General features: G+C 37.5%; 1 protein-coding gene and 1 non-coding gene across 3 annotated transcripts in view; both read left to right on the top strand.

Annotated features, from left to right (window-relative positions):
• LOC122792307 (phosphatase and actin regulator 2-like) overlaps positions 1–26220 on the top strand; it is a 1188181-nt gene that overhangs the window by 694639 nt on the left and 467322 nt on the right. The window lies entirely within an intron of this gene.
• On the top strand, positions 25246–25433 carry LOC122792501. Its single transcript, XR_006363327.1, has one exon. It is a non-coding gene; the product is annotated as a U2 spliceosomal RNA (small nuclear RNA).

Raw genomic sequence — 26220 nt, 5'->3', positions numbered from 1 at the left:
GCTTCGGGGATTGTAGTTTGAAGTGGAAGTGATTACTTCCATTATGAAGTGTAGGCGTTTGTATAGAAGCTCTGCTTTGTGCGGGTAGCCAGTTGGTGTTTTCCAGAGTGTTGCAATGTGATGTTCACACTGATGAGAGTTGGTGATGAAATGGCAGATTTTGTAAGATTGCAGAGGCATTACTAGGGCAGGGTGAGGGGGATAACCGCCCCAGGAGCAAACTGCTAGAGAGCAAGGTTGGCCTTTTAAAAGCCAGTATTGTATTTGTGGTCAAACCTGAGGTCTATAGTGCTCTCTGTGTGGTGTAAAGTGTACCAGCTGCTTGCTGCTTAAGCAGTTTGCCACAATTTAAAATATTTTTTAAACTAAAACATGAGCATTGCAGCATTCCATTCAGAGTCTAAACTGTTGCTACAACCTAAGAGAAAAAAAATTTTTTTATTAATAAAAATGTGAGGAAGGAGTGTTGGCTCAGGGCTCAGAAATGAAGCCTGATTGGCACCTGGGGCAGGAGAGAGTGATCAAGTACCTGGCCAGGAATGGACTTTTTTTTTTTTTCACTTGAAGAGCTGAGATCATTGTGGAGACCAGCACGAGTGCTATAGATTGATTGTAAGGTGGTAATGTTTTTTCTGTGAAGTGGTAGCAAACATTAGTAGGCCATATTTTAGTTGTGCAAGCAGAACACCTTTGCCTACAGTTGCAGTAGCTGATTCTGAGAAGAAATGTGATGTCTTTTGAAACCAAAATAACATGTAGTTAACTTTGGATCTAAGTTTCTGAATGTGGTTGTAAAAGTTGGGGGACAGGTCAAGCCAAATGCCAAGGGCATTTTAGGTTTACAGGTTTTAAATCTGTGTTGTACATTTATTTGTAAATGTGCACTTCAGTGGACTATACACAGCACTCCACTTCTTCCATTTTGCTGGATAATGTACGTATCAGACATTATTTTAATTGTTCTTAATCACACACTCCAGTTTACCTTCAAACTTATATGCAAGGCCTGTATGCACTGACCTAGTTCAACCTCTTTCCGTATGGGCTCCAGGTTATTTACTTGTGCTAAGTGCTTCTACCTTTCCACTGTACAGATTTTCACAGAATGAGTTTTGCCTTACATTTTTTTGTTCCTCTTAAAATCTGTGATTTTCTGGATTCTTATGGCCAATTAGTGAGGTGTTAATTCACTAAATAATGACATTTGTTAACATAAATGTCATTTGGGTTTCAGACTATATCCTTCAGAAAATACATGGTAGCACAAAACCTTTTATTCTAGCAACGTTGTACGTTTATAAGAACAGTACTTAAAACTTGCCCCTATTTATGAAGCTTTGCCCCCCCCCCACACACACACCATTTTTGGATTTGTCCAGATTTTTTGTGCTAAGAGGTTGAGCACTTTGCTCCTCATACATCAAGGAGATGTTGTAATAAACTCTTATGCCAGTTGCTAACCACAAAGTAGAGCTGCACCCCCCCACCACCACCACCACCACCATACTGACAGTAGTTGGAACTTATTTTTATAGCTTCAGCATGTACTCAATGTAACAGCTGTGACTTAACCTGAAAAGAACTTGGCCAAAGGCAACCAGCTGTATACATCTGACATATCTTTAATCCCCTGTTTTAAAATGTTCTGCCTTTCACACTGCATTATAGCTTATATCAATGTGTCTAGTTTTCATTGCTAACATGCTCTTGTATTACACTGACTTTTTTTATAGCTCATTCTTCCTTTTACATTACTGATTCTTTCATCTTTTAGAGTTAAAACCCTCATGGCAATATAGCTCTCATTTTTTTTTGACATTTTAGATGATACGCGGATATGTTTTAGGATCAAAGAAATTCACAGGCTTTGTATTGACTGAACTTTATTTTTTGTGGTTTACTGTCTGCGTAAGTCATATGACTTGCATGTCTATATATCTGAACAAAAAAAGGAAGGTTGCATTTATTACAGCTTATTGTTAGCATTTTTATATTACAGAACTAACATTTTTAAAGACCTTTATTAAATTATTACTTAAGCCATAGGCAAATATACAGAAAACAAGCCATATTAAAATTTTTTTCATTTACATGCATTATACATCACATATCTTTTCTTTCTTTATAATTATCATCAGTCCAACATTAAATTGCTGAATTCCTGCCTTCCCTTAAACCTCATTCCTCCTCCTCTTGAACATTATTCTGCATGCATCGTTTCCACAATTTCCATTTATTTCTATGTAATTTGCCCCTTCCCCTTTCTAAATATCTCTTTTTCATTTCTTTTATTTCTAATATTCAGTACATCAAGTACAGTTAGCTTAGACTTTGATTTCCATTTTCTAGTAATTTGTTTTTTGACAGTCAATGAAGTTAAACTTAATAAGGTCTTGCTATATGTAGGCAGTTCAGATCCTGTGTCCCATCTCAAAAAAAAAATTCATATTCTTAGTTGCAGGCATTTGCTTACACAGTATTTCTGACAGAGTACTATGTAGAGATTTTTTAAAGTCTGCCAACTCATTACACTCCCAAACATATGTTCCAGTTACCCCTTTCTTCTCCATCACACCTCTGACATTTGCTGTTTACCTGAGGAAAAATTATTTGAAGTCTGCTTGGGGTATGAAATACATATGCGGACACTTTTAATCAAAGATCCTAAACCTTCTGTAGTTTGTTGCATACTTGGTAGTCATACATATGTCCTCCATTGTTCTCTTTTAAATTGCTTTTCCTGTCTCTCTTCCCAATCTTTTTTAACCTCCTCAGATTGATTCTTACAGTTATCATGTAATATTTTATACGCCCTACTAACTGTCATTTTTTTAACAACAGCTTCTGCTCTTCAACTAAAAACTCTACCAGAGCAAGTCTTTTACATAAGATTCACATATCCCTTTCTGTTTGCCTATACTCTGATATTAATTCCTAGTAGGGAAGGTAGTCTCTATCTTGCAGTCCAAATGGCTTCTTGGGCTCATCCAACTCTATTACCTTTTCCACTCTTGTTATATGCCCCCAATACCTTGGTTCCTTTGCCAGTTTTCTCCACTCAATTCCAGCCCACTCTTGCCTCTTTTTTGTACCCCTACATGCAGTTATCCCTATTAGCAAACTCTTCTTTTTCCATTATCGTCCATTCTCCTGTTGGCTTAGTCCTTAGGATACTTTCTGCTACTTTATGAATATAATATTTTGTATGATTATTATTAATATCCTTAAAGATCTGCAGTCAAAATCCACAGTGGCTTTATTTCTTAAACTTCACCCCTACTTCATTATTCTCACTTTCCATTTTGAATTATAACCTTATGTTTGTGCTATGTATATGAACCTTAACTGTGTAGTCCTAAAATTTCTCTTCAGATCAGGTAGTCCTAAAGCAACCTTGTTTTATTGGAAGGATCAACGTATCCAACATTAACTCTTGTCCTCGTCCCCTCCCAGATAAATTCTTTCAACGTTTTATTTATTACTGTCAACAACATCTCCTGTGGTTGATAAAAATATGCCTGACCTGTATACAAAATTAAATTAAATTTAATTTAAATTAAATTAAAGGGATTAAAAACATTTTCACTGCTTGTACCTTGCTATCCATATCCATAAACAAGAGCTTCCAGTTTCTTGTTTCTTAGTTTTTGTATTATCTTTTGTTTTGTCTCTTCCCATATATTCTTAGCTGCCATAAGAAGCCTTTTTAATCCATACACCTAAATACTTCATCTTATCTTGACCCCATAAATATGGGTATTGCTGAACCAGTTCTTGTATGGGTACATAATTTATGGCTATAGCCTTTGTTTTATCTTTAGTAATTTTATATCCTGAAAATGATTGAAACTGTCTGAAAATGTTCCGCAACACTGAGATGTCCTTTTCTGTATTTATCAGGTACAAAATAATATCATCTGCAAATGAAGCCAGTTTTTCGTCATTACCATATTAGTTAAATTCTTGCATTTCTGAGTATCTTATTTTCTTTGCCAGTGGCTCTCAGTGTAAACAAATGACACAGTGGAAAGACGGTATCCCTTGCTGGTTCCTCTGTTCAAACACAACTTAGCAGAAAACAGCCCTCCCACTTTTCTTCTTGCCTCCAATCCTTCTAAATAACCTTTTTGTTGTATCAGGGAGTACAAATGCTGCCATTGCACTGCTCGTAATATCACAGTTTACTATATCGAATGCTTTTGCTGATTAAGACCCATCAACAACATCAGTGTTTTCTTGTATCCTGCTTCCCCCTGGAAGGTCATGTTAATGTTATCAAATGTGTGCTTTCCCGCTACAAAACCACATTGATCCTTATTATCAACTTTGGGACCACCTTTGCCATTCTTTTAGTTAGGATAGACATAAACACTTTAGAATCATGGTTTAAAATTGAAATGGGTTTGTGTGAAGCTGGGTCTGATGGGTCTTTACTGTCTTTAGGTAAGACAGCCACCATAGCTTCCCCTCCTTTTAAAATATTGTTAAACAATATCTTCTCAGTCTTTATCACTTTCTTTCCTCCTAACTTCCAGACTTTCACAGGAATAGGATCTGTTCTTGGAGACTTTCCTGAAAATTAATTATACATCACTGTTTTTAACTCATCCTCTGCTATCTTAATTGTTAGTTGCTGAGCCTCATGTACCTGTAAATTTGGCATAATTCTTTCATAAATATTTTCATTTGTGCTCTTTCTTAATTTTCACATTTCTCTGTGTTACCATTGCTAAATCACATGATACAGCCTGTTTTCCCAGTTACAAAGATTGCTGCCTGTTCTTTTCTGATCTCTGCTCCCATCCCGTATGTGAAAAACAGCTTGTTTGCTTTCAAAAAACATTAGCTTTTAGCACTAACAACAAAGGTTTTGGTTATCTTTAAATTAAACTAAATTGTACACAGTTCTATTACATGTATTAATGTATTACGGCTACTAGGGAGGCTGTTATCTCTTATTTACTTCTCATAATTTCAAACTATTTTCTACTGAACTGATTGCTATTGTACCTCTGTATTTTTCATTTCTCTCAGCAAAGAATGCTCAGAAGTTTCAAGATTGTTTGCACCTGCAGACAGCTTATCTCCATGGAAAAGAACTCAGTAACGAACCTTTGTATTTTCACGCAAAACAGAATGTATAGCTGCCTTCAGCTGCAGACTTCTTGATACCAACTGAACATTTACTAAGAGAAAAACATATCTTTTCAGCTGTAAGAAACAGCATTTTCATGGCTTTTATTATTTTGTCTTATTTTGAAAGCTACTTGCTTACAAAAACACTTAATTATAGCTTAAGCAATGGGCATTAATGTAGGTATTCACCATTGTAAAAATAAGAGGAAATGTCTTAATTCTAAATATAATATAATTAGTGCACTTTTACAGCCCATCACACCAGCCCCAAATCACATCATATCACATTAAACTTGCTTTTGTCCAGCCTTTGTTTTCTTGTTATACTGTAAAGCCTACATTTCTTACAAGTTAAAGAAAACATTTCTTTACTTTAATGTCAGCAGTCACTGAAAAGACTCCTGGTTTGTTTCATGTTTTCACAGAGGGACTTGGTCTGTCAGTTAAGTTTTGTTTTTGGTTTGGCATATTTACTGACATCATCCTTTTTTTCTGATTTTAGTCACTGAAGAGACCCCCCACATACACAATTTAAAATACCCCTGACTAAACACTGCACAAAACTACTTTACTATATATAACATGCAGTTTATTGTATTAATTTATTACTGGGATCATCTGATTGGGATGACAAGAATGCCCATTTTCAGCAGAGGCCTGGGGAAAAAAGCTCCAAATTGATGAGAAAGACATTACAAAACATGTGTATATTTACATACAAAGACATTGTAAAACTACATTACAGTAGTGTGAACTGTATGCACAGACAAAAATATCTGGGCAAGTACATAGACAAACTTAAATATCTTAAAGTCAGGCAGAATGTCTATGCAGTAACACATGGAACCTATAGGAAGAGTTTTCCTTGAGGATAAAGATGAGATATAAGTTTGGCCGTACTTTAAAGGATAAGAGAAAGGAAGGGTATGAGATGCCGGAACTTAAGGTAGGCAGAATATTAGAGAAGAAGAAACAGCTCTTGGGTGATTTAGTATTAGAGTTTATCATGAAATATTTTATACAAATACTAATAAGAACAAAAATAGTTTCACTTAAGTTACCTTTTTACCCTTTTAGTGTCTTTTTAAACATTATTGACACAAAGTGAGGTATAAGCTTTACAGTCAACCCACAAGTTTAACAAAGTCAACAAAATACATTTTTTCACCCACTTTTTCTTGCAAAGCCATGTTTCACAAATGTAATTGGTGCTTTATAGTCTCTCATGTATTCACTAATTTCAGTGTTGCTTATCTTCTTCCAGTTAATCTGCATCTTCTAACACCAGTCACTGGTTCAAGTGCAACTTATTCATGATTATTCTGGTCATCCCCCCCCCCACCCTTTTTTTGTCTCAAGCATTTTCCTTTGAAACATTGGAAAGATTTCACTGGCAAAATCTTTTTATGAACTTCACTGTCCAAAGAATGAGAAGCAAAGTCCCTTTCTGCTTGCTGACTCTTGTTTTGTTGGATAAACTTTTTTATTTCCCCTTATCCTGTTCTGCATCAGATATGTGTTTGTTACTTCAAGAAAAATACTTTGAAGACAGCTGGATACAGCAGCTTGAAACTCACGCCTGCCTCTCGACATTCCTTGATTGCTGGGATAAATTTGTTTCTCTTCTGTCCAGTGTACAGTGAATAATCATTTTCTGCAAACACTCTGCTGTCTCCAATATTTAATACTTTGCCCTTCTGCCATAGGTTTGTCAGGATTAACTCTTGCTGCTAGTATAATTGCATCTTTAGTTATGTAGGTCTTGGATGCTTTCTGATGACCAGGTTTAGAGCATACAGTCAATGTGCCCTGTCAATTAACAAATCCTGCTGTGGAGCACCAGTTCATTCACTTATTTGTGCTTTCATAAAATTAATACTGTTCCATCCAGTTTTTCTGGTACAGCAGAAAACCCTGGATTTTCTGTGCATGACTTGTCTTCTAACTCTATTTTTTAAAACCGATCTTGAGAATACTCAGACAGTTTTTTCTTCATTTTCACGTCTTATTTTTGCAGTTTTATCATTTTATCTGAATGTCCAGGTAAAGCTTCTTTTATATTTAAGTTTTTTGATTGAGTTGATATATTCCTTCAATGTTTCATTTATTTTAATCACTTCTGAATACATTTGATTTATTTTTTCCTCTAAATTACTGGAAGCCATCTGCTAAACAAAAACTGAAGCTTGAACTGCTTTTTGCTGAGCTGTAGAGTCTTTCCCAGACACTGCTTTCTCGTCACCTTTTCTGGTTGGTTTTCATTCAGGTTTTCCAAATTCTATCTTTGCTGGCATCCTGGCAGTGTACTTACTAGCCAGTAACAGTACCCCTTTTTGCTTAGTGTGCTTTCACACTGGGAGAGCTGAAGTTAAGCTGTTGATCAGTGTGCAGTCCAGTTTTAACTTTCTTTTGTGTATTCATAAGAATGTTTGGTATCTTCATCTGTGTCTCAATTTTATTTATCATAAAATGGAATATGTCACTTAACTGTGCTTAAACTGTGAACTCTGTTATATACTTTTTTCTTCATTTCTTTCTTTAGTTCTACAGGATTTTTCCTGTACTTTTCCATAATAGAAATACATACTTATTGCAAAACTTTAAATAAAATGGTAAACATAGTTATTTTATTTAAAATCTTAAACCTTTTTCCTGGCATTTTGTGCTCTGCTGCTGTATTTAGATTATAACATACCTTTAAAATAAGAAGACTGTAAGAAGAGCCACCACCAATGATTTTAATGGAAAATCTTAAGACAATATATTCAGTTGTCAGCTTTTTTCATGGTGATTAATATCATTCACTAAATCTAAGATCCATACTATATACTCTAGTGACTGCTGCTATCCTGAAGTATAGAAATACAGTCACCATGTCTTTATCTACAAAAAGAAGTTTTAGGAGAAGACCACTACATTCAATGCCTGAATCTCTCAGTGTCACTTTAATGCCAACCCTCTCTTTGTAAGCTGCACATGCATCCCATGATATTGTACATCCAAAATAATATTTTATTGCATTTTTACATTTTTGAGACATCTAATACAACACGTGTTAGACATCTATTATTTAATATGAGCTGTTATTTCACAGCAAATTAAGCCCTCTGAATTCCATTTATTCGTAACTTTGCTTAGGTAATGATAAGATATGACGAAGGGAGATACTGCCAACACAGCTAGTTGGAATTTTGTAAATAATTATATCCCATTGGTGACTATTGAAATTATTTATATAGGATCCTTATGTTACAAATGTATTTAAACTGTGTGTCGTCTGTATATCAAACTAGTTTGTATAGACATGTGTGTTGAAAAGGTATTTTATAAAGTGCATGTGCTTAAAATGTATCCACAATATGCCCTACTGGAAAAGAACAGAAATGTACATGCACTATTGTAACTGTTTAAATGTATATGTTAACAGAGGAAACTAGAGGGCTAATTTCAGTTCAGCAAACTTCAGAAAACTAGCTGAAATTAAATTGCTTTATAGGCTATGCAATAAAGAGGCTATCTCTCAAATTTTCAGTGCAGCTAGAGAGACAACGTCTGTACTAGGGAACTTTCTGTATTGCCTTCAGAGTGAACTAATTACTACCTCTGAAAGCATGAAGGAATGCAATCGTTTTATGACTTACAGCATTTGCCAAAAGATCTGAGGTCTATGTATTTTTACAGGTAGATGCTAAATACTGCCAGCTTCCAGCAGTGGGAGTTTCGCCTGGGAACTAGCAGTCAGATGACAAGAAATGATGTCATTCTGGAAGCTATCCCAGCAGTAATATTGTAGATATTAATTTAAGAAGCATTTTAGTGAGACAGGGCATTCTTTATTCTGTGTTGCACCTGACAACAACTAGAAGACCCATTCATCACATCTGCCTTGTTATTAGTATTAGTAAGTTCCTAGGTTATAGTAATTCTCTTAGATTCGGTCAGGAATATAATAAAGCTTAGTTTAGATGTTTTTCTTTATTTGTGTGAGTCTGTACTGCAATGTTATTTTAAATATTTCCTGTGGTTTTGAACTCTGATGTCAATGTGAATATATATTTAGTACTGTCATGTTATTTTATTATTATTAAATATATTTAAACCTTTCATTGTAGCTGATGTGTGCAGAGATATTTATGTTTTGAGAGAACTTGCATATTTATTTGGTGACACTGTGTGGGACACTCCTAAGAGCCTTGCTCTTGGTCAAACAACCATTTGTATTAATATTAATATTGCACAGTAAAATTGGACACCCTTTGTTAAGGGCCTTCAATTACCTGATAAGGGGTTCTAGTGGCCTTATAGTCTGGGCAGAAAGGGGCATAGCTAGTAAACCTGTGCCAGCCTTTCCCAGTTTTGTGTATAAGACAGTTCTCCAAGAGTGTATGTGTCAGCTACCTGGGCAGGGACACGGAGCACTGGTTGGACAGAGAGAGTGTTGGAGGACTTGGCTTGGAACCCTTGCTAAGGACTCAACTTTATAGCTGTGCCAGTGGGGAATCTTACTGGGGATCTGGAGAAAGAAGGAGAAACCATCCCCGGACTGACTGTGGTCTCTGTGTGCTCTTAAGCGAAATAGCACTTGATGCAGAGAGCTGCATCTGGAAATACTGTATGTGTACCTGTTATCCTCCCTGTGAACGTCCCCCATTGTTGCCAGTGGTGAGGATTGAGGATCCTTGATTACTAGTCCAGTGGTGGGTGGTCATGTAAGGCATAAGTATGAACTTGCTTACAGGAATTTTGACAGTCATTGCTTTTTCTTGGCTGATTTTTCTTCTCCTACATTTTGCAGATGTATAATTTGGAGTGTATTTAATACTGATCACAAATTATATATAACAATACTAGAGGTTACCAGACTACCAGTTTTTCTTAAATGAGATTCTTTTCCATCCATTTGCATAGTCTTTTATTCCACCTTATAAAGGAATGAAGTACATTTACTGAAAAGGTGTTTTCCTGGTAAGATATTCCTATTTCCATTTGTGGTATCTAGAGATATAAAATTGGTATTTAACAAAAACCTGCATTAACCAGATAGTGCATTGTGCCAAACACCATAAGAGTTGATAAACAGCATTGTCTAAGCCCTTAACAGCATTTCTTTTTTCATTTGGATATGTCTCCATTGACCACTTTTTTCATATTTTTACAAGGGGGTCAAGGTGCCACATCAGTATTATTTAATGTGACCAAATCACCTAGAGCCAATGTTTAGACTAGGTTTGCACATCTGATGTAGTAGGTACAGAAGCTTCCAAGTGGGCTTCACAGATGGCATCAACACCTGATTTATTATATTTTTTACATCTGATGTTGATCTGCTTTATAGTGAACCAGTTATCACAGTTGATAAAACAAATCCAAAGTTGTCATTAGTGAGCAGAAGACCAAATATATTTCAACTGATAATATCAGTTTTAACTCGGCATATGTTGCACCTGATGAAAATATTGCTCATACTGATTCCTTTAAAGGTCTGGGACATTTTATAAGTAAGACGCTTATTTTTGATCAATGTATTGGCACATTAAAAAAAAAAAACCAAACCAGACTACTGACAGAAAACACTGAACGCAAAGGTGATGTTGATACCTTTTATTGACCAGCGTAAGATGTACACCACAGCTGCTTTCAGACTGATATGAACTTTATTTCAGGAGTTGAGATGAAGAACTTACATTATTCCAAAAGCTTGAATAGATGTACTGTAAAATGTGTGCTGTTCCAGTAATCAGCATCATATCATTTCTGTGTTCCAGCCTGATAATATGAGAAGCTGTGTCAGCTTGCTAAGCTTATTATAATGTGAGAGCATGTGTGAGCTAGCAACAGAGAGGGAGAGTGCATACCTCTCAACAACTTTGCTCAAGAATTCAGATCCACTTGCCATCATGCTTTATCTGAACAATAAGAAGCATGAAACTGTAATGTCTAGCTTTATGGACTGGCTGTAATTTTCAGTGATTTACCAGAAAATAGCATTTCTTCAGAGTGGGAGCAAGAATGTGAGGCAGATGAGGGATTTCTGCAAAATAAGGGACAGCTGGAAGTCGTTAAAGTGCCTTGCACTGTATTTTTTTTTCTTTTATATTCATGCGATGACAATGACAGTTGAGGTGTATTCAGTAAAGATGTCTGTAATTGTCAGGTACATGTTCATGTGCATATTTTTGTGTTTCTGTGTATATGTCTGTGTGTGTACTTCTGCATATGCATATGTGTGAATATCTGTGTGTGTTTTGACATTAAAGACTTGCATTGTGGATGTAAAATACTTCCTCCAAAAGCAGCTACATATGCTACAGCAACTTGAAACACTAGGCAGAGGAACTATTTTACATCAAGAATATAAAAAGTGTATATACTATAAACAACAAGTATATATGTAGCCACCTGGCAGTGTGAACATTGATTGGGTCTAGATGATTTCCCCTAATGATGCGACATCCCAACCATATGTGCAAAGATAGGAAAAAAGGGGTTATGGGTGGATGGATGGAGAGATATGTGTATTTGTGTATGGGATTGTTCAGTAAAGAAGGTAAAGACATTATGGAAGCTTACAATTTTCAAAGAAATACATAGCCAAGGGGATACCATTTTTCTAATATTAAGACATACAACGTCAAGAGTACACAGTTCGATGATCCTAAATGGTGGCTCAGAGGAGAGCTGCAAGAAGGTATTATATCACTGATACTGTGCATGGTTGGAATAGCCTTCTAAAGAGACAGTGGGGTTAGAAAATGGGAATGTCAAAGTACGTGGGCAAGCATAAAGGTTTGGAGTGAAGGTGGAGAACAAGTTATTTTTAGTAGCCAGGTTGGGCCAATGTCATATCCTGTTAAAAGAATGGATGGGACCATTCATTTCTTATCTGCCATGGAAACATATGTTAACTAGCTACTTCAAAGAAAATAAGTTTAGTTGTGAATTAAGTCAGAGGCATAACGACAGTAGCAGAAGTGAGAGGGTAACTTAAAGTTGCAGATTACATGGAAGGCTTCTATTTACAGTTGTAGAAATCTACATTACATAATAAAATGCAAAATCTGTTAATGAGAGCACATTAACAAAGCAATGGTTGTAAAACACTGTCTGCCTGAAGCATCTTCCAGTGATTTTAAGGTTAACATTAGTAGGATTGTACTAAGTACAGTTTGTAAGATACTTTGTTTGTGTCTTTGGCTTTTCCCGGTTAGGGGTCGCCACAGCGGAACTCCGGTCCGCTAATGATTGGCAGTAGATTCTTACGTGCTGGCTTGCTGGGTCTAATGCACAACCTTCAATGAAGGAACGCCCATTCACGCATGTCACCACACAGAAGACGCTCTAACTGAGAATTGAACGGGCAACGTCTAACTGGGACGTGACAACGCTACCGCAGCACCACCACCGCAGCACAGTTTGTAAGATACATGTAGTACAAATTGTGCAGAGCTGCATGTAGAATGACAGCACATGCTTTAGTGATAACAAATATCTGCTCTGCCCGTTATCTAATTGGTAAGTAGTTGGAACACAAGTGTCACAATTGATCACCACAGGTCACTGGTCAGCCTTTCTAATTAGTAGCTGTGGCTGATTAAAGATTAATTTACTCACAAATTGTGATGGTTCCTACATACTTTGTCATTTTATGCTATTTACGTCCTTGGTCGTTGTTCACAGCAGACAAGTTCTGACCTAGAAAAGCTAAGAGAGGACCTCTGAAGCAAATTAATCAGTGTATGTCAAGCAAGAGACAACATATGGAGTGGAGCTAAATGATAGACTGAAGGCAAAAGGCTGGATTTCTCTGCAGGATTGTGACCGTTTTTTTTTTTTTTTTTTTTTAGTTAGAGCATTTTGCAGTGGTATCAACCAGGATGAACAGCAATGCCTGTGATGATCTCCTGATGCATGGAAATCACTGTTGTATGATAAGTAACAATTAAAGAATTCTCCTGTGAACTGTACTAATATAGCACATGTGTGCTGGGAATTTATTTTTGTTTTCCCTTCTCCTTCCCTGCATGACACAGCCTTGACTGTCTTGAGCTGTGCTGCTTGATATGATAAAGTGTTGAGCCTGCAGCAGTATAGAGCAGTTATCTAAAAGCAGAACTCTCATATTTCCCTGTTTACCTTCCTCTCTAGGTATAGCAGTGATTCAGGGATTTCAGGTTATTTTTAATAACACGTCGCAATCTTAGTGCAGCTTGTACTTCTGACTTACAATTGTTTGGTTGGGGTACTGCTGCAATGCAGAAAATATTTTCCTTATACTCCCCCACCCCACCCTCCAGAGCCAATAGTCACAATTCTGCTTTGTTGAAGATAATTGCAGCTAACACAACCAAGTACTTAAGGTACTGGGCCAGCACCAAGCTAACTAGCTCCACTGTTGTGATTTTTTTGAAACTTGCTACCCAAGACCCACACTTCTGTAGGGCCTTCATCTGGAGTTGTGGATAGCTGGAGTTTGTAAATGATCTGTCTCTTGGAGTATAGAACTGCCTGCAGAATTTAAGCTGATGTTGAACCCTAAGTGCTGCCACCATATACCTTCCAGCTGGTCAGTCCCCTAGAGCCATTCAGGACTGAATTGGCACACGCTGAAGGTTTTTTCCATGGTTGAGGGTGTTGAAAAGTAGCTACAAGCACTGCATATCCTTAATATAAGTATCAGGTCTGCAGCGCCTATGGTAGAATATTTTGTTTCCTTGGATTGTGTTTTTAGTCTTACGTACTCATCTAATGGACTTAAAATTTGTAAGGCATCACCAGGTTAAATTAGTTAATGTATTATTTTTGGCAGTTCAGCACTCTATATATGAAATATATTTAGTCCCAGATTTATTTTTTGATTTTTTTTTTATCACTTTTGCATTAAAAACATGATTTTTTATTCCCCAATACAGTAAAGACTGGCAGAGCAGTGACCAAACCAAGGCTGGAATCTTTCATTCCCCTCAAAACCTGGCAAGATTTTCTTGTTGTTTGATACTTTCCATTCTCTGTGGGGTACTTTTAAGAATGGCAGCCATCAAGTCTGTCATTCCATAATTTACTGGGTATTGCATCAGTGCTCCCTTTGACGTCAAGCACTGCTGGTTCTAAGTCAAGCTGTTAGCTCAGTAAAATAATAAGCATTGTTTTTATGTGAAAGCCTGGCAAGGAGTCTGTCCCTGCAGAAGTTTGGGTCTGTTGCTTTGTGAACAGGATATTGTGTTTTACTTACTTTTCTTCCACTGATAAATACTTAACTCTCTGTTCTGTCTTCTGCCACTACATATTGTAATCACTGTGGTTACTCACTCCAATTCATCAGTCCATGCTGACACCTCCTTGTGTCACCATCAATGCAGTCCCCAATTCTTACTTTTATGTTGCTCCAGTCATGTTACTTGATCATAGCTTTGTTACGTCTGCTTGAGTTATGAGTGACTAAATGAATTTTGGCCAGGTAAAACCATTACGAATTGAAACAAACACCTCCACTGTCTACCTGTATACTCCCCCTTGCTATAATAGCAAAGGGGCTACTTCCAGTGAGAATTATAAGTACATGCTTTGCCTTTCAAAAACCATAGTGTGTGTGAGAGAGTGTGTGTGTGTGTGTGTGTGTGTGTGTGTGTGTGTGTGTATGTGTGTGCATTTTTCTACCAAGTAGTTTAATTTCTATCACTGTCACATATAGTTCAGCAGAGCCTCAGTCTCCTGCAAAAAAAAAGTGTAGCCATGTGATGACAGCCTTGGCTCATGTTAGGAAAACTAGGACCAGGTAAAAATGTAGGACAGGCACTGTGTACCATATGTATGCACATACATACATACATACATACATACAGTGCTTTATTGGCATGCAGTAAATGTTAATTGCCATCACTGAATTGTCCTGTTTAAAGAATAGAAAATAATAAGCCTATCTAATGTGGAGGTGATAGGATCTGTTTACTGTACGATGCTGAGCAAGCAGGTTTTTTATCAGCCTGTCTTATCTAAGCACTGGAGTAAAGTGCAAAATTCCAATTCCTGTTGTAGTATCTATTTCTTCTTAGGCTTTAGACATCTGGCTAACCACCCATAATACAGTTATCTCATTTTCTGCATCACTGACATATTTAATTGAGCTTGCTTTATCACCTGGCTGAATGCTTCTGTATTATCCATCTAAAAAGCTGAGAAACTGCTGTAATCTATTGCTCTCTGTAGTTCTTGAAGAACCCTGTCTCCTGTTGGCTGCTGTACAGATGTTTTGCCTGGGATTGTGGTAGTTGTTGGGATGGGAAATGTGTAGGCTATGTTAATTACTTCTTTATTTAATACTTATGTCTCACGTTTGCTGCATATCGCCAGCAGCATGTCCTCTCCCTTCCCCAGGGTGTGCATCAGTGTTCTTTTTAGCGAATGTGCATGGCCTTCATGCAGTGTGTTTTAAGGGGATCAGACCATTTGCAGCCCTGTATATAATGAATTTATGGTGTACAGGTCACCTGATTCGGTTTGCCATCGTAGAGCTTTGTCAGGAAGGCAGGTTCTGTCTTTTGCATTTTATCTTTCCTTAAGTCAGCCTTCCATTATTAGTTTGATAAAGGTAATATTTTTCAGCTTTGGATCCCTACTGCTTGCTGACCATTAGCCTCACTCTTGATCAGTCAGGTCATCACCCAGGCAGTCATCAGGGGTTGTTCAATGTTTTCCCATTTTCATCCACTCCTGTCTACAGTGGATGTGTTGTCACTTCCATTAAGGGACATTGCCTCCAACAAGCCCTTGTCCTTCCCCTTTTGCACAAATAGTGGTCTCTACAGTCTCCACCAGGGAGATCACACCACCCTATATGCCTCTGAGTGCACATAACCCCAACCCTCTCTCTCAGAGAGGCAAGTGAGCACACCCCTTCACTCTACCTCCTCCCTGCCTGGCTGCTCTGGTGCTGGGGCCACCGCTCTATCCCTTTTTACTTGGGTTCCATCCTTGTGCACCACAGAACTAGGCAGCTGATAAGGAAATAGATAACAGCCAACTCTGCAAGTAGAGATAAAAGACAGAAGCACTGGAGAGACAAGGAATCAGTTTATTGTATAGGAAAGTGAATGAGAGAGTAGGTATAATAGCAAGGGTGTTTGTCTTGCAATCACAAGGTACAGGGGTTGATTCTCATCTTTTGAGAGAACATTGGCTAGACCTAAAATGGCTGACAAGGACAGCTAGCCTAGTACTTACATATGAACCTATAAGGGAGATGGGGTGTGTTTTTAGGAGCACATGACTGTGGTATACTGTATAGCCACTCGTGTAAGTTTTTAAGGAGTGCTGTGATGAGAGCAGCCTCTGACTGTACTGCATTTTCTACCATCATTAGACGCAAAGTAGCCATACTTGTCAACCTCTCAGCGCACGACAAAGCCAGAAATAATGGGGGACAAGGGCCCCAAAATAGGGACAGATTTTAAATATTGCACCTACAAACTTAGAAAGTTGTTAAAATAACAGGTTTTGCATTATTGTGTGTTTTCTGGAGGATATGAAGTCTGAAACTCAAATGTCTGCCATTATTTAATATTATTTAGTGACTTAAATCCTCAGTGATTTGCCAGAAAACTGCAAATTTTATGAGGAACAGACCAAAATTATGAGGCAAAAATCTGGACATTCTGCCAAAATCTGGACAGTTGAGAAGATAGAAAGTAGTGCATTTCTTATTGTTGAAACATCAATGAAGACTTCACGTAATTATCTGTAACTTTTAAAAGGAAGTCCTGAAGTTCTCCTGTATTTAGCCACATCAAGACCCTTCACACCTTTATGGAAGTCTGTTTCTGTTTAACTGTATATTAGCAGAAGCATGCAGGGCAGCTCTTCAGTCAAGTTAGTCGGCTTCAGTAAAGCATTATGTTTAATATCGTGTAATAGACATAAAATTAAAGTATCTGACTTCTTGATTATTAGGTCTCCTTAATCAGTATATTAAAAACGTTAATCATTATCTGATCATTATAAGGTGCTAAGCATCATGGTTTATTTAAAGTCCCATTGACGTGTACAGTTTGTGACACTGTGACTTTCTAGATAAACACCATCTTGAGCTTTCGTAAAGAGGATGTGATAGGTAAACATCAGCAGACTTCACAACTTCATTTTAAAAGTTGCTGAGCATATCCTGAATCTACCATGGACTTAAAACTTAGAGAAATCCAGTGGTGTGTATTTGATGAGCCCAGTTATATGACATGACATGTGAGTGACAGTCTGTATAATACTTTGTTGGAATATCCTTGTAAATCTGAAGAACTGGGACTAATATCTGTAGGAAGAAGATTCCTGGCATTAATGGGCAAACCTGCTATAATCAAGATTTCCAGCACTACTGTGTAATCTAAATGGTTTTGGTCAGTGGATTTCAAGATAGACACGCACAGGACAGGTTTTAATAAGTGCAAGAAGGTTTCATCAAACAGACATTTTGTTACAGAGAAACTTAAATTATGTAGGGATAGATCCTGAGCATGGAAAAAGGTTAAGGAGACTTAGTTTACCACTGAGAAAAGGTTGTCATAATGGGGGCTGGTCAGCACAAAATGGCAGATGTCATTGTGCATTACATCATGACTTACAGTATTGGTAGCACTGAGGGCATTTCCTTTGAGGATGTGTAGAAGTCTGTGGAGACATGATATGGGCAACAGATTTGTGTTTACATCATAGTAAGTTTAGCTAAGCACCATAGCAAATGCACGAATATGGTAGTTGGCTATTGTACAATCATAAAGCAAGTGCACGTTGATGTCAGAAGTAAAGTTGCAGACACCAGTTATCTAATTACACATTGGAATGTGGCAACACTGAATAGATAAAGATTAAAATGTTGGTGCAGTATCTGTGTTTACTGGGTGGCGAAAGGAGTTCCCTGTTTTATTGATAGACAAATAAACTTTCTCTGCACTTTTTGTTCACTCACTATGCAATTTGACATAATTACGTTGTTGTCATTCTCTTCTGTGATTGAAAAGCCCCCACCACTGTTGGTTTCTCACATTGATGTTTGGGATGTCACATGTATGGGCATGCCAACCAGTAGTACTGTAAAGAAGGGCTGACCAGGGATGGAGTCTGGAGTCTTTCCCCATATGTTTGCTTCCTGAGGGGCTACTAAAATTATTTCCCATCTGCAAGTAGAAGGATTCCCAGCATTGTAAGCAAAAAATATGACTACATCATTACACTGTTGACCCCTGCTTGGCTTTGGCTTTTACATATATTAAAAATGCAGTCTAGACATAAATAAGGATTAATAATCCATATTCAGACATCTAAACAGCAACATCTAATATCTCAGAAGTATAGAAAAAACACATTAAGCATGCAAATCCTTTAACTTTTGCATTTCTGATTCTGTAATTTAATATCTAAGAATGTGTCATTCAAAATAGGATAATGTGTAACTTGTTGCTGTGACTGTCCAGAAGTGCGCTTTTGTCTGAAAGCTGGAAGATAATAGATGTCACTGCTGAGTATTTCTATAGGTAAGTCATCATCACTGAGTCACTTTTTCTGCACTGGCATCCTGGTAATAAGACAATTTACAGTGCAGATCTGTGGCACTCATGTCCCCAAATCCTAGTCCTGCTTTCTTCATTGCCATGGATCGTTAGATAAATCTGTTATTTTGGTTTGAATGTTTGCTAACTGCTGGACTTGCTGAATGAGAAATAGGTCAGTTGCCTGATTTACAGCTGTGTATTTTACTGTATGTTCTTAGAACTGTTGAAAGTCCATACTTGAGGTATGCTAAATATAGAGTAGGTTACTTTTAGTTTGATGGGTGTGGGTGTGTGTGTAACTTCATCATCATCATCTTCCAAACCAATTAACCGAATAATGGCCACAAGTGACATCAAGCTAAACATGGCCGACCATAATTACCTACCTCTAGCAGCAGTCTCCAGCCTGTATGGAGGGACAGGCATAGGGTCAGGGGTCCGAATGGAGAGATAAATCAGAGGGGTCTGAATGCAGAAATGATAAGTCAGAAGTAAAAAGAGATTAGTATTGTTGGAATTTAATTCATCCTCCAGTCTTGAGTACCTTCACAAGGTGGACTCTGTTTTTCACAAAATCTCACCAAGATGACACTGCTATATAAGCTTTGTTTTATATAGCATATATCATAGACAGAAGTAGGTTAAAAAATAAAAAAAGATAGCCAGGTACAAAAGACCCAGGATAAAAAGTACCCAATCCTGGTAGGTGAACTGGTGCCAGGACAGGAGAAAGTAACAGTGTAGAATCCTCAAAACATGGAAGCATTCCTACAATAGTGCTAGGCTAGGCCGAGGGGGGAGGATGCACCCCCTGTTGTAGAAGGAAGTAGTAGTCCACAAAAACTGATAGGCCAAAAAAGAGTCATACAGATGATAGCATGGACTATTGAGGATAAGAAAGAAATTATGTATTGTTACTATTATGTAAGTGGCCCAGAATTTTCAAACTGAAGATATACAAAACGAAAAAGAAAGAAATTAGAGGAAAGAGAAATACTTCTACAAGAAAAGCTTTCAGAAGCTTCAAATGCAAATCTGTGTTTATTAATATAACAGATCCGTGAAAAACACTATATAGACCAAGAAACCTTGGGCCATTTGGAAAAAAGAAGTGACTCAGAAAGTGTGAAAATATAAAGTACAAAATCTAGAGACTTTTGAAAGGTATAAAAAAGAAATATGGTTTGGGAAAGAGAGAGATCTGATGTGGTGTAATATTTATGCAAAGAAGAAAGCCAAATTAATTAATATAAAAAAGGCAGTCCCAAAGATATTTGAAGAGAAATATAGGTGATGGTATCCGGATATGGAAAGTTTCACAATAAAAAAGATAAGATCACAAAGAGGGAACATAGAACATAAGATTAGTAAAGCAGAAGTGAAAAAAATAGAAACTGAAGTTATGGAGAACTTGTGAAGTATAGGGTTTAGTGTAGAAAGTCTAACACAGGTTATATCACAGCATGATGGAACGAGTCCCCAAAGTAAGGAGAAACAAGAGGAAAAGGAAACGTCTGAAGAAGAAATATGGACATGGGAAAGAAAGAGATTTAATATTGTGCAATATTTATACAAAGGAGAAAGCAAAACTTATCAGTACCAAAGATATTTGAAGAGAAATTATGGCAAAGGCATCCGGGCATGGAAAATTTTACAGTACAAAAAATAAGAAAACAAAGAGGAAAAGTAGAAAAAAGGATTAGTAATGGAAAAGTTAAAGAAATAGAAACTGGGGTGTTATGGATTACCTATGAAGTGAATGATTTAGTGTAGAAAATTTAACTCGGATAACATCACAGCAGGATAGAGCAATGGACACCCAAATTAAGGAGAAAGCAGTTGAGCTGGAAACATTTGATCAGTGGCCATATAAAAATACTTTAGAGCCTTTCATGGGAAACCAGTAGAGATGTTCAGTTGGAGTTGGACAGCAAGGGAAGGAACAGGAAGCTGTGGCAACTCTGACACAGTCAATGTTGTGGAATGATAGGCCAGTGAGTTCTCATATGAAAGAGCAATGGATGACACAGGATGAAACTAAAGAGAACGTGGCACAGGAAGATGCTCTGGAACTTTCTATAGAGTGCCCGCAGGAAATGAAGAACAAAAAATGTGCCCTCAGTTTAGAAGGAAATAATCTAAGAGAAGAGCTGCTTGATTTAATAGAGATGGACAAACATATTAAGATCGATGAAATAAATATACTACAGAAGGTCAATAAAACCCAAAAGTTAGAACTTTGATAAAACAAATGAACACAGTAATTGACTGTCCATAGAGATTAATGTGATACAACAGAAGTAAATAGGCTATATTACTGTGCAGCTAAATTAGTAACAGATAAAGTCTTACCACAATAACTCAGGGTAGTAAAGGAAGAGGAGAAATCGAATCCCATCATGGAAATATCGAATAGAGAAAACTATAAAGCAATTAAGACAAGAAATGTCACTGTTAGAAGAGTATAGAAGAGGGAACAGATCAACAAAAATACTCAGAAAGACAAATATGTTAAAAGCAACATGCAGTACTATAACAGATCAGGATCTGTCATGCACTGTTGCAAATAGTAAACTAAAATATCAGCACAGACAGAAAAACTTAGAGAAGATATGTAGCTAAATATAAACGAAAAATACAAAATAAGCAACTTATTCATGACCCAAAAAAGTTTTATAGAGAGATGGGAAACAAGGCAAAAGGATTGAAACACCTCCAGAAAAGAAGAAATAGATACATTTTGGAGAAATATCTATGGGGATATATCTGTCCTGTGGAACATAACCAAGATGCTAAGTGGATAAAAGAAGTAAAAGAAAGAATAAGAACTTCAAATGTACAGGATATGAAATGAGATGAAGTAATGGCCAGAGAGAATGAAACAAAGTTAAAAAAAGCTCCAAACTGGAAAACCCCAGGCCCAGATGCAGTATCTAACTTCTGGCTAAAAGTATTAACATCTTTGCTTGATGATTTGACCATGAGTAAAAACTATTTATATGCTGACCTTGAACAGACACCAGCTTGGTTAACAACAGAAAAAAAACTATGCTCCTACTTAAGAATGAACTTGCATGCTATCCTATAAATTATAGATGAATAACTTGCCTTCAGATGACATAAAACTACACTGGGATTGATGCCGACAGAGTTTAGTCATTTAGAAGAAAACTCAATCTTGGCAATAGAACAAAAGGGTAATAAAAGAAAGTAATATGGAACAAAGGATCATTTGTTGTTAGTCATAATGAAGAACTGTAAAAAGGAGAATAATCTAAGTATGGCAGATAGACTACAAAAAAGCATTTCACAGTGTCCCACATTCGTGGATAAAAGAGTGCTTAAAAATGTATGATACACCCTACACTGATCAGTTTATATTACAGTGACCATGAAACAGTGGTAAACCACTTTGCAATTAAGCCATGAGAAATGACAAAACATTATTCCAGAGATAAAAATTCAAAGGGGAATATTCCAGAGTGACTGTATTTTGTCTTGCCCTTAACCCATTAAGCTGTCTACTTAACAGATTAGGTCATGGCTACAATCTGTCTGACAGAAAGCAACAAAGACTTTTCATCTTCTTTTTGTAGATGATTTAAAACTGTATAGCTCATCAGATGAGGAACTGAAATCAAATCTGAAAGTGGTCAAAACTTTTGGTTCTCCCATTCGATTCTCGGTTGGAGCTCCTTCTGTGTGGAGTCTGCATGTCTTCCCCATGGTCGAGTGGCATTCGAAAGACATGTGTAGAATGGGCGTGCCTTTGCTGAAGGTTTGGCGTCGAGCTGGCACCTTGGCACCATAAAAATCTACTGCCAATCATTAGCGGACCGGAGTTCCGCTGTGGCGACCCCTAAGCCGAAAGAAGAACATAAGAATGTCATTTGGTGGTGTTAAATGTGCAAAAGCTACCTTTAAAGCAGGAAATTTGCAGCACCAAGAAAACATTAGTTTGCAACCAGAATGTGATAAAAGAACTTGATCAAGAGGGAGTGTATAAATATTTGGAATTGATGAAGGATCAGCAATAAAACATGAACAAATGTGAATAAAAGTTAGTAAGAAATATTTTAGAAGACTTGAATTAGTATTAAAAACCAATTTGCTCAAAGTTTTGGAGTGATTGAGTGGCCCCAAAAGGTGTTGTATAAGTTGGATAAGAAAACAAGAAGGGTGCTTCATGCTCATCAAATAAAGTAATGTCTTTCGGCTTTTCCTGGTCAAGGGTCACCACAGTGGATCACTGGTCCGCTTATGATTGGCAGTGGATTTTACAGTGTCGAGTTGCCAGCCCGGTGCCCAACCTTCAAAGAAGGCACACCCACTCATGCACGCACCTACCTGCATGTCTTTAAAGTTCACTCGACGATGGGGAGGCCATGCAGACTCCACACAGAAGGCGCTCCAGCTGAGAATCCAACCAGACAGCCTCTTGCTTTGAGGTGACAGTGCTAACTGTAGCACCACCACGGCCATCGTGCTCATTAAATGATTTATAAAAATCATCACATACCAAGATTATATGTTTCCTGTTCTGAAGGAGGTATGGGCCTCCTCGAAACTGATTGCATTTATAGATCTGTAATCATGGGTCGGCACACATATCTGCTGATGTCACAAGATCCAAATGCAGTGAAAGTTTTGAAATATGTGGAGAATAAGTCTAAGATGACTTCTCTGCTTAGTTTAACAGAAGGATATCAGCATCAAGTAGGAATGGAAATTAAACCAAAAGCAGATAAAAATTAGGCAGCCACTGAATGTGCCATATAACAAAAGAAAGAATATAAGGTGAAGGATTACATGAGAAGGCAAAAAATGTGGAAAATGTATAAATGTAGTTGCAAGTATAAAAAAACTCTTGGAACAACCTCATGTTGATCAGGATCGAACGCAGGAGTGGTTAAGGAGATGTGAATTTAAACCAAAAGACGAAAGGTTAATACTGGTGGCCCAATATAGTGCAGTACCTACCCATTTCTTTATAAAGTCCATTGAACATGTAGGAGAAACAGACAAATGTAAAACAGAGTTGGAAACAATTGCACATCTTGTTGCTGGTTGTGATATACTAATGGCAGAAAGACTGTATACGGAAAGGCATAATAATGTGGCAAGATTGTTGCATTGGGGATTGTGCAAACATTATAATAATGAAGTAGCTGAAAAACGCTGGAAACATGAGTCACAAAGCGCTATAGAAAATTATGAAGTTTATATCACATGGGATCATCCGTTACCAACAGTTCAAAAAAAATTTGAGAAAACCCGATATAGTAGTCCATGAAAAGAAGACAAAAGTATCATTGATCACTGAAATTGCTACACCCAGTGACTATAGTGTCCTGCATACAGAAAGCCGCAGAGAAGTAAAATACAAGGATTTGCATGCAGAAATGAGGGCAATGTGGAAGAAGGATACCCACACAGTTCCACTAGCAGCAGGAGTAACAGGTTTTATAAAAAAGAATTTATAATCATACTTAAATATGCTACCGATACATGTAACGCCATATGAATTGCAGTAGTCTTTACTGGCACATTGCGGCTGCTGTGAAGAGCACTTCTGGCTAACATCAAAGACTGAAACAATACTGATTTCATGAACATTAATCATACTTTAACTTAGGAATGGGGTCCATTCCCATGATGGTATTAGAAACCCAAAGACTTGGAGAAATTAAAAGGGACAGCATCGGTTATGTAGTTCTTGAGTTAAGTCTATGTTTTAAACTGCCTTGCTGTGTCACATGTAACCTGCTTCTCATTATTTTTTAATATTTTCATTGAATTGCTATATACAAGAATAAACGTATTAACATAATAAAGCAAATAACTATTTACACAAGTCTCTACATTAATTCTTGCTATGTACATTACTAAAATGCATTGCACAGCATTAAACTGATCATGGAACGTAGGTAGCTATTTTATATCAATGAGTTCAGTTTTAATTAAATTATATCCCCAGGCAGTTCCAGGCAAACTGATAGCTGTATTCCCTCCACAATGTCCAGGCCCTTCCCCAAGGTCTTCTGCCAGTCCGCCATGCCTGGTATGCCTCCTGTGGCCATTCTTGTGAGATACCCAGACCAACTCAACTGACTCCAGTCAAGACAGAGGAGCAGTGGTTGTACCCTGAGTGCCTCTTCTTTTGCTGAGCTCCACACCGTGTCACAGTGAATGATCCCAGCTGCTCTGCAAAAGAACCTAATTTCTGTCATTTTTATCTGAGATCTTCTAGGTGAAGATGGGGACATAGACTGACCAATCAGCTGAGAAATTTGTCATGTGACTCAACTGTTGTCACTACCACAGTTTGGTACAGAACATTCAATACAGCTGCTGTTGGACTCATCTTCTGGTCAGTCCTAATCCCTTCTGCACTCACTCAAAAATAAGTATTTAAACATTTCTGTATGAGGTAGCTGTACCATCTTACCTGCAGAGAGCTGTCCTCTCTTTTCTGAAAGTGGACTGTAACTTCGCATTTGTAGGTACTGAACCCCTTCTTCACTACTACACACCAGCAGTAACAGTCACTTGAGCCTAAGAGGACAGCATCATCATCGCTTCTCGGCCTTTTGGCTAAGATCAAGTGTAGCATCTGGTCTTATCGGTTTAATATCTGATATGTCCCTTATCTGGCGACCTTATATTAAGATTTTTGGAGCAGGGAGATGGAATAGGGGCTTTCTCTGTCCACTCCACGCATTGACCTGGTATTGCAGTACTTCCAGGAATGCTGCACCTTTCCCCCTGGGGAGGGTTCTACAGATGTTTTAAAAAAAAAAGAAAAAGGAGGACAGCATCATCTACAGACAGCAGTGCTGTGGCCCTCATGTCCTCAAATTAGATTCTGTCCACATCCACCTTGATATATTTTCCTTGAAATTTATGAACACTAGGAAGATGAGAGACACCTTTGGCAGTGTGTTATGCCTGTCTTCAGTGTATTCAGCTGATCTGATTTCACCAAACTGCAGTGGGAGTCATCTGCAGTTAATTAGCTTGTAGGATTTCATCTCCTGCAATCCGTACCTCAGATGTTATGTTTTGTTCTCCTCTCCATTCCTGCACTTAGATTGTGCATACCTTCTGACCTTATGTTTTTTGGCATCATGTTCCTGGCTTGGATCTCATACCTAGCCTTTCTGCCATCGTTTTTTTTCTGACAAGTTCACACATTTCTGATCCTTTTCCCAGATATTCATCGGGAGTTGTTCACATGTTAGATTCCCAAAATATATAAATCAGTGAAGTGTTCATTTAGTTACCAGAACATGATCTTTGTCTTGAATTAACAGTGTAATTTATTGTTGGACAAAACCATGACGCCAGCTGCTGCATTAAGTACCAGAGCTTTAATCTAGATATCTGAAGATGCTGATCTGCTGTCTGTCCTACATCTCAAAAGATGGAGAGTACTCAGGGTGTCCAGTATAATGATCCATAGGAGGGTTTATTTTATGATTATAGGCCAGTGCCTTACACCAAGAGAAGGTGGAAGACATGAAGGACAGGTATCAGTTATGCAGTTCTC

The sequence above is a fragment of the Protopterus annectens genome, chromosome 1.part2 (genome assembly GCF_019279795.1).
Source record: "Protopterus annectens isolate FY-2018-M chromosome 1.part2, PAN1.0, whole genome shotgun sequence".
Taxonomy (NCBI): Eukaryota; Metazoa; Chordata; order Ceratodontiformes; family Protopteridae; genus Protopterus; species Protopterus annectens.
The sequence above is the reverse complement of the archived record's forward strand: the minus strand, read 5'-3'. Positions and strand labels throughout refer to the sequence as shown.